The sequence below is a fragment of the Euprymna scolopes genome, chromosome 27, assembly GCF_053919585.1.
Source record: "Euprymna scolopes isolate OS-2025 chromosome 27, ASM5391958v1, whole genome shotgun sequence".
NCBI classification, from domain to species: Eukaryota; Metazoa; Mollusca; class Cephalopoda; order Sepiida; family Sepiolidae; genus Euprymna; species Euprymna scolopes.
Genome location: NC_136508.1, coordinates 15934242 through 15945260, shown reverse-complemented (window position 1 = coordinate 15945260; position 11019 = coordinate 15934242).

The window sequence follows — 11019 nt, the reverse complement described above, 5'->3', positions numbered from 1 at the left end:
TCGTCATCATTTTTTGTACATACTCCAAACTTGATCTGCTTTGTTGATGCTTTAACAATCGAACTTTTTTAGAAGCTCTGTAAGTAAAACCTGTACGATTTAGAGCTTTACTAGTTGTACCCTTGCTTACATTCATCCCAGCGTTTCTCATGTAGCTTTAAACTAAAGCACGGGAGAAACAAGTTTTCTCTGTACCTTTTTTCTTACTCACCTTGGTTTTCTTTTATTTTTTGGACAATTTTCGAAATGATTCACCAGGTTTTTTAACTCTATACAAACGTGTCCAACCAGAAGAAGTTGTTACTCTAGTTCCCTTGATATAATATGACTACATTTTCCTTCTTCTTCCGAAACAATGGCTTTTAGGGGAATATCTATTGACAGCGTTTTAGCTTAAGGCATTTTATTAATAAACTGATAGATTTTGAAGCAGGTAAACACAAACCGGAGGAATTTTAGAAAAAATGATTTTAATAGAAAACTCTGATTGGCTAGTAAAAACTCTCTATCACACATTGAATCATGCAGAGCTAAATACATCTAAAAGTGTTTTCGAAAAATGATTTCAAGCGTATCCAATACGTTTGCGTGTTTTATTTAATGTATTTCTCTTTAATATAAACTTTTTTTGAAATTTGATTTTGAAATTATTACCTCAAATAGAATGGTAATAAGAAAATCTGGAATCTTATTTACAGTTATGAAGAAAAATGAAATGTAACCAATACTCATGGGTGAAACTATATATATATATATATATATATATATATATATATATATATATATATATATATATAAAAACAGAGATGTGTGTGCCACAGACGATTTCTGATTGGTTAATCCAATAATCACATCTCCTAAAAAAGTATAGTTCTTATGCTCTTAACTTTACCATAAAATATTTTGGTCTTATTTATTGTCCATCTTGGAAGGGTTTAATTTTTTTCTAACTTGCCATTTACAAATTACAAAAATACGAAACTCCACAATCCAACCTCCGACTCAACGTCCGCCATTCACACAACAAGAAAGCAAACGATGGAGAGATTATTAGTACTACTACTACTACTACAAACAATACATCACGAAAACACGCGAACACACGCACACACACTCACGTCCACTACCGTCCTTGGCTACGTCACGTTGTTATGGCAACACGATAAATACACAATAAATTTGATTTTCTTCATTTCTACGCAAATATTACGCAAATATAAATCATATAGAATATCTGTATGAATATAATTACACGTAATAGTTAAATAAAGATGATCATCGGATAAGAGAACCGAAAAAGAAACTAATAGGGAATTTGTATAAAGTTGTATTTTCTTTTTAAATAAATAGAAAAAAGGGGTGTTGATAAGACTATCGATACTTATACAGTTTAGTGACGACATTAAAAAATGGAAATATTGAAAAAAAAAATTATTGTACGTAACTGTTATAGACTGAAGTTCTCCGAAAAAAAATTTCACTTCATTTGATCAAGTAGTTTTGTTCTTACAGCGAAAAACAATTATTTATCACGACGACGTCAATGTGGCCATTTTGGAAATGTACCTAGCAGAATACCTCCATTTTAGGCCAAATGTCGCAATCTAGCCTTTTTTTCTCGCCATATTGAGATGCGCACAACACATCTGCAATTTTTTTACGTCTTTTTCTTTTTTTTTTTTTTAAATCTGCAATTTTTTTTGCGTTTTTTTTTTTTAAATAAGAATACTATTGAATATGCAAAGAAATTGAAGAATGCAAAGAATTGAAGAATTTTTATACGAGATTATTTTCGAAACATGCTCAGTTGGACACGCATGGATAACTTCGAAACTTCGTTTATTTACTTCTGTTACAAATTAGAAAAAAAAAAAAAACACCCCAAAAATGGCATCTGTCTTTGCAAAAAAAAAAAAAAAATCTCATTCTGTTGGGGGGAAAAAGGGCTAGATTGGCCTAAAATGGAGGTATTCTGCTATGTACGGCAGTTACCTGCCCTTGGGGAATTCCTGGGCCTGCAATAACATTTCCAAAATGGCCACGTTGACGTAGCCGTGATAAATCATTGTTTTTCGCTGTAAAAAAAAACTACTTGATCAAATGAAGTGAAATTTTTTTTCGGAGAACTTCAGTCTATAACAGTTACGTACAATAACATTTTTTTTCAATATTTCCATTTTTTAATGTCGTCACTAAACTGTATAAGTACCAGACTATCAATACACCCAAAAAATATAGATTTATTTTTGGGTAAAGTTCCCCCGGGTTTTCCTTTCACTTCAGTAAATAATGGTCTTTTGTTATATATATGGCGTACTATTATCCTTATATATATGATGTTTATGTTTATATATATGTATAAGTGATAGTATCTGTGTGTGTCTGTGCGTCTGTGTGCATTTTCCTGTGCTAAAACTGTCAATTTTAAGCCTACAGATTCGAAATTTGATATACAAGGTACTGAGATTTGGGAAAATCGATGTGATAGGTTTTCGACAGAAATTTGGCGATTAAGTAGTCAATATTCAACAATTAGACCTTTGAGAACTCTACCTAACTCCTCCTACAATTTCAGGTCTGAACACGTGATATTTTATATATAGATTCCTTGGACATGGATCTAACTTATTAACTTTACTTGATCCCTAAACAATAAATGTTAAGAGGTCATAATAGGGGTCAAAGTTTTAAAAAAATTACCGTTTTTTTTTCCTCAGCATACACTTCAAAACACCTGGGCAACGCCGGGCACCGATTGCTAGTATATATATATATATATATATATATATATATATATATATATATATATATATATATATATATATATATATACTACAATAGTTAGTAAACAGCTCACGTTTTTTTTTCAAATATTAAAGTATATCTCTTCATGGTTCACCATTGAGAAATGATTTTTGGACACAAGGGAAAGAAGGCTGTCTCCAGCATATATGAGAGAGTTTATTTATTTCCCGCTCAAAATTGCTATAACCGTAGCCATTAAAAGCTTAATCCCTCGCAACAAAAGTGGGTTCACCCCTTACAAAACGTTATCAATATTAACATACGGCATGCCAACTCTCACTATATTGTGTGCCCACCATCACTATCGAAAAAAGTTTTTACACTCGTGGGCATGGAGTTTATTAGAGCTTCGTATGTTGTCAGTGAAATCCTCTTGCACTCTTTTAGTAGGGAAACTGGCGGATATTCGAGACATTGCTCACCTCCACCTTTCCTTGAGGATGCCCCAAATATATTCTATTGGATTCTATTCTGCAGACATGCTTGGCCAGTTAATCACCTGTACCCTTAACATCTCTAGTAAAAGAGCGGTTGTCTTGGGGGTGTGTTTTGGGTGGTTATCATCCAGGAACACTGCTCTCCGGCCCAGTTTCTGGGGTGAGGGGATCATGATCTGCTGCAGTATTTGTCAGTTGTGTTTCCGTTCATGAAATCTTACTCTCCCATACGTGCAACACTAATACAACGCCAGACCTGACATTCCCACCACTTCCTTGACTGTAGGCATTATAAATTTATCATTGTACTCCTTTTCCCTGGTCTGTAGGCCATAACAATAGATCCAGCTTTTATTTTAACTAACCAGAGAATCCAGGACACCAGAATACTTATTGATATGCTCGGACATCTTTCTATCATGACAACGTATTTCTTTCTGATATGTTCCAATTAATATATGTACTAACCACCCGTTAACCAACTTAATCTGAAGCCACTCAGGAAGAATTATGTGTGCAGGTTTCATTCAATTCTATAGACTTTATCTACAGATACACAACACTCATTAAATATAAATTTCATTATTTTACAAATAAAGTTTAGTGTTCTCACTTCGTTGGTAGGCTGCTCTAGAAAGTTTAGTTGTTCTCTATATATGCAGTTTTATAAGCACTTGCAGTTTTTGACATTCAAATGTTTGAGAGGTCATCCTTGCTCTCTAAAAATACATTTTTTTAATTGGAATAACAAAGTTCAATAAAGGCTTCTGTTAATCCTTCAGTTTTTCATTCTACTACGCCAGCTCCTTTTCGATGAGATTTAAACACACTTGGAAGCATGCGAATCAAATTCTGGAAAATAGCCCAAAATTCTAGTTCTAAGATTTTACATGTGGATTTTGACTGGCTGTTTTAAATCCCTGACATGGCTGGGATTAGAATCTTCCAAAACTATTCTAATTTCAGGTTTCTGCAATAAACTTGGGATAAAAATTCTGAGTTTCCTCCCTTTTTAACAGCATATTTACTTTTTTCTTTGCACTTTCCGTTCATTTAAATGCTAGTCCATGTCAGCTAAGTATGCAAGAAGCGGTAACGACGTTGTTTTCTAAACTTGTCTGCATGTAGTTGTTTCGAGTTCTGTTTTAAGAGCACACTCTATATTCTTGACAATTCCACGTAATATTTCTGGAATTTGTACTTTTCATGGAACAAAACTGATGCATGATGATGTATCATTTAATCGATAGCGATAATATTTTGATTCTCTTTTGTTGTCGAAGCAACTAAGCCATTGGCCTTACCAAGCACGGCAGTGGTTCCCGCAACTAATACTGTAATAAAACCTTCCCACTTCAATTCAAAAGTTATTGAGCATATTAATTCCACGAGTGCTCCAATCAAGAGAAGAAAACAACTAACTTCCCTCGATTTTGTTAGAGTGTCTATATTGAATGTATACTATTAATTTTGAATTGCCACTTACGTCTGTTATCTCATGAAGTTGATTTGAAAATTTTTACTTTTTTACTGGGAATAAATTTTTCTCCTACATATTCCGACAAGATGGAAATTCTTTCTCCAAAAACGTAAACAGAAAAGCATATTATATTCAGTTTAATAGATAGTGTATCCCCACACATTATTTTTACCATTTTACTGTCACAACTTTTATCTAAGTATTTCTTCCTTCGCGCAATCAACTATATCACTTCCAAACAAGATATTGTAGTTGGACGCTGGTCATACGTTCCACAGTTGTAACTATCTAGCTCTGACTTTTAAATGTATTTCCACATTCTCAAGGTAATCCTATAAAGATGGTGATAAACATTGTACAAGTTTTTCCTCGGATAATTATTTTTGTAAGACTTGGCAGTTCGACGTTTATACAAATGACACATGAAGACAGTCAAAACGTACATACAAACGACCCATCGAGACTACAGCTGTAATTTGTTTTCATTACTTCTATGAATTAACAATAAAAGAAACTCTGTCCATTATTCCTTCTTCTTTGTTGATATTATCTGAAAAAAAACGTATTTATGTATGAATTAATGTTTAACTTTTATTTCTAATATCCAGGTCTATTATTCCGGTGCTAGTTCCGCCTTTAACATAGCAGATTAAAAAAAAAACATCATGTAAAGACTAATACGTCAAGCAGCCAATGAGGCCACTGAGACAGCAATCCAAGGCAGTCTCATTTAGAGTAAAAAAAGCTTCAATACAAAATTAATTTATTATTGATGAACCCGTATCAACACTGACATTTCTCCGCTTCAATAGTTTAAACGACTTTGGTAGTTCGATGTATTTTTTCCAACCCTTTTTTTACTTAGAAAATCTACATAAGAAGCACGTTACTTACTTCACAAAAAGGTCTAATAATTAAATATGAAAACTTACAAGAACATGGATATATATATATACACATATATAAATATATATATATATATATGTTGAAAATAACAATCAAACTCATATTTTTGCCATTTTTCTACAGAGTGGAAATGAAATATATATGTAATTGCACCTCTAGTACATGCCTGGATTAAAGTTTGTTGGAAAAATATATTGCTAAGCGATACAAATTGAAATAAATAATTAGGTTGCCTCGGCATTATATGTAAAATAGCCACTAACCCCTTAAAATCAGCAAATCCGTATGAGAGTTAACATAAACTGTCTTCAGCATACATAAGAGAGTTCATTTATTTTCCCCTCAAAATAGGAAAAAAAGCTAAATCTCTAACTTCTCTATGTGACGTCACGGCAATGAAAAAGCGGAAAAAAGAAACACCTTGCTTGAAAAGAAGAGATACATAGCACCTGTACTAGACAAGGTCAGAAAATAGCTAATTAATTTCTTCTTTCATTATAAAGAGACATCGTGTAGTATAATGAATGTGTCATATAAAATAAGGAACATTAATCCACTCTTTTAAACATAGCAATTAAATTATAAAATGTTAAGTAAGAATTAAGATTCAAACGTTGAGAAATGTACATATTTACATTTTTGTAAAATAATATTCTCAGCGTTCAAGTGATGTGCAACTTTAGCTGACAATAATAAATATCCACAGTTTTTACTTTATTTTTAATATTAAAAACGCCAGAAAAACATATGCGTAAAATTCTTCGCACAGTTTTTGCTGAGCAACTTATAAATGTTTATATTTATTTCCACCTAGTTTTACTGTGTTTACTGCATTGAAACTCCGATAGTTTTTTACTTATAAAGAAAATGCCAAATACAGGAGATTTATATTTAAAGCTATCTTCATTATTTAGCACATAGAAAAGACACACTGCGTGGGCGTAACATGAGACACTTTATGGTAACTGAACCTTATATTAAACCCTACACCTAGGAATCTTTATAAGAAAATGACGCAGCGACTACATAACCGCTGTAATAGTAAGTTTCCACTACGAATTTAATGTACTTAAAATCATCGGATATGGAAGTGGATAATGTGGATTTCGATAGATTTATTCAAATGCAATTGTAATTATACCGACAAAATTCGGACAACAAAGCAAATTGCCTGGTATGGAACGTTACACCCAACAGGTGTTAATGATTTATCTTTTTTATGATTACGTAAACGAAGCAAAGGAAAACAGAAGTGAGAAAAGTAATCTCTATCTCTTCTCTATATAAATAAAATGAACTCATTTTCCCCGTCTGATTTTGACATTAATAGGATTAAAAATCAAGATATTTCATGCAAATATAATATGCACAAACGACAGAACAATATCTGAGGTGTGTTATAGGCTTGATATTTCTCAAATTCCTCGATCATCTTAGATTTCTATAATTTTTCTGCTGAGAAGTCACGGCCAAAATCGGTTAAGATCAATGGAAGTGGTAGAATATTTTCTCTCTAATAAATTCCTCCTCCCCCTGCCACCACTTAACACCGTTTGGGGATCGTTCACAAGGAACAGTTGAGAAAAGAACACCGGTTTGGCTTCGCAGTTCTTTCATGTAAAGTTATTTAAACTCACTAAACTAAACTGCAGTGCTCTGTGGCGTAGTGGTTAGCGTGCTGGACAATTCACATTATATTTTCACGTTCGCCCCGACCTACCGTAGTCGTTTTTTTTTTCCTAAACAACTGGAATGGACTTTTCTTGGTGGCCGAACTGTTAACGTTGCAGATGTTTTTTTTTCACACTTTATTTTCCTACTTTTACTCATGACTCCGGGTTTGACCCTTCCTACTTACCTACCATAACATTTTTTAAAACTTCCCCCCCGTCCCGGAAACAAACACTCGGGCAACGCCGGGTACCCCCGCTAGTCATCTCTTCTCTATATAAATAAAATGAACTCATTTTTCCCCGTCTGATTTTGACATTAATAGGATTAAAAATCAAGATATTTCATGCAAATATAATATGCGCACACGACAGAACAATATCTGAGGTGTGTTATAGGCTTGATATTTCTCAAATTCCTCGATCATCTTAGATTTCTATACTTTTTCTGCTGAGAAGTCACGGCCAAAATCGGTTAAGATCAATGGAAGTGGTAGAATATTTTCTCTCTAATAAATTCCTCCTCCCCCTGCCACCACTTAACACCGTTTGGGGATCGTTCACAAGGAACAGTTGAGAAGAGAAGCCCGGTTTGGCTTCGTAGTTCTTTCATGTGAAGTTATTTAAACTCACTAAACTAAGCTGCAGTGCTCTGTGGCGTAGTGATTAGCGTGCTGGACAATTCACATTATATTTTCACGTTCGCGCCGACCTACCGTGGTCGTTTTTTTTTTTTTTTTTTTTTTTTTTCCTAAACAACTGGAATGGACTTTTCTTGGTGGCCGAACTGTTAACGTTGCAGATTTTTTTTTCACACTTTATTTTCCTACTTGTACTCATTACTCCGGGTTTGACCCTTCCTACTTACCTACCATAACATTTTTTAAAACTCCCCCCCGTCCGGGAAACAAACACTCGGGCAACGCCGGGTACCCCCGCTAGTCATGAATAAAAAGAGTGTCCATGGTTTATTTGAGAAATGCTGAAGGTAAATAATAAATGTTACCTTCAGTAACGCGAAGTAGTTCTGGAAAAAAAAGAGAAAATGCAACATTCTTTGCATAATATGTTTATAAGAGATTAAGTTAGGAGCACTGATTATTTATCTGGCTCTTTGGGCCGCGTGTCCACCGCAAGTGTCGTGTATACACTCGACAAAAACAGGGCTTAAAAGATAAGTAACCACATAGGTCGCAATTTTCAGTAATAATCTAATCAACATTGGCTGAAGATAAATAACAATGGTCGTAGACTAAAGATAATATTAGTTTAACAAGTTTTGTGTCAAATAATCTCCAGGTATAGCTGAAGAGTTAAGTACGAATAAATTGTGGGGCGAGACAAAAGTTGATACTGACTAGTTTGGAAAAAATAAAGAAATTGGAGCAGATGTTTTTACAAGAAGGAAACTAATATGGCGGACGGTTTGAAAGCCAATCGAGTATTATATGAGAAATATTACTGACATTACTGGTAGGATAGGTTGAAAGGATAGGAAATGATGTAGGAATGAGGAAACAATGTTTGGGGAAACACAACGCACGACGGAGAGAAGTTGCTATTTAATTGGGAATGAGATTGATAATATAACATATATGTTGTGTACAATATCTCTAACCCATGCTCTGATTTAGCCACGAAAATAAAAATATGTCGTCGTAGTTGAGTAATTTATAGACGCAGTGAAAGCAAACCTCAAAGCTTGTCATGCCATCTTTTCTTGACTTCATTTACCTGCCATTTCAACATATTGTTAACATTAAAAATATTAATTTTCTAACAACATAGCTAAAATATCTTGGCACTTATTCAGTGATATTAAAAAAAAATATATGAAAACACATTTCATTACAATTGTTTAAAGAATGAACTAGGCTTTCTATTTTCAGACGTAGTAAAACGCTGTCTTTAAATATTAAGGAAACTCCGTAGGAAGTAAATTAAATAAAACAAAATTAAGGAAGTTAAGAATTTCTGACAAGAAAAACAAATAAAATATAAAATGGTAAAAAGTTGAAAAGAACTATACACTACGACATTTAAATCGTATTTATCTATTCATGGTTTTGTGTGAATATTTTTTTTGTTTTCTTCCATTGTATTTATTTATTACCTCATAGTAAATTTTTATAATATGTTGTACATATTTTTTCACATATGCATGTATCGAACAGTGAAACTAGCGCGAAGCGATCAGCAATAACAGTATGAAAGCTAATATATGCGAATGAACAAAGCAGCTGTGCGACGTAACGTCACAGACGAGCAAAAGCAGCAGCAAACTTACAATTGCGGCAAGAGAAAAGAGATAAAAGTACGTATTGTAAGCATAGCTGAAAAATATAAGCTACGTTGAGTTGACAGAAATACTGATATCGTATGTCGAAACGAGCAAAGAACTGTTTTATTAAGTTGTAGGCTGTTAGAAATCTCACAAATAAATTCCTTTTGTAAAAAATGTTCAATTGTGTCATACCTTGTACTCTGTCTTGCATTAGTTAAAGCCATTGTATATTGCCAAGTATGATGGATAATTTCGAGTAAAACTGTTTGCACGCATAAATGAACATGTATAGGAAAGACAAACAAATATTTAGCTGTTCATTAACGAATCAACGTGGCTCGAATGGTAGGCAACGATATCTGAGTCTTGTATGTTTGGAATCAATTCTAGCTCATAATACCGGAGTTCTTTTTTCATTTTTCGAATTCGCCACTATATATGGAGTACAATATAATAATCAGTAGATAGTTAACTCAGTATTAATAAAGAATGTATATATATATATATATATAAATATATATATATATATATATAGTCATCCACATACAGTACTGTTTCGCTGTTTCACAGCTCATCAGTGCGGCTAGACAGGCAAATTCATCCGATTTTTATGTGTATAGTTGGAAATATGTGTGTATATATATATATATATATATATATATATATATATATATATATATATATATATATATATATATATACACACATATTTCCAACTTACACATAAAAATCGGATGAATTTGGTACTTATATTGAACTTATATTAATAAATCTAATAAGGAGTTATATTAATAAATTAATGAAAATTAATTAAAAGTGTGTTTATATACTCAGTCATTCATATACGAGCGAATTCATATCAGTTAAATCAGTTGTTCATTATTTTAAACAGTTACTACCATATACTTGTTAATTTTGATGGGGTTTTAGTAAACTACCTGTGTCATTTTACACTAATGCTCAGCTCTTATTTCTGTTCTACACGTTGTATAATAGAAGATAATTCATGATGGAAACTTCTAGTCTATGAACACACACACACACACACACATATATATATATATATGTGTATATATGTATATGCGTGTTTATGTATATATATGCATATATATATATATATATGTATATCTCTATCGATCTATTTATCTGTCTACACCCCCCACACACACATATATATATATACATATATATATATATATATATATATATATATATATACGCGAAATATTGGCTGAAGAGAGCTTAATAAGGATAACTGAAACGGTCCTTATTATCGGCTTGAAACCGACGGTACCAATGATTTGTCTCATCTAGCAACTTTCTGTACACTATATATATATATATATATATATATATATATATATATATATATATATATATATATAACATTTTAGTAATTCAATAAAGTTCAAATTCATGACGTGAAAGGGTTTAATT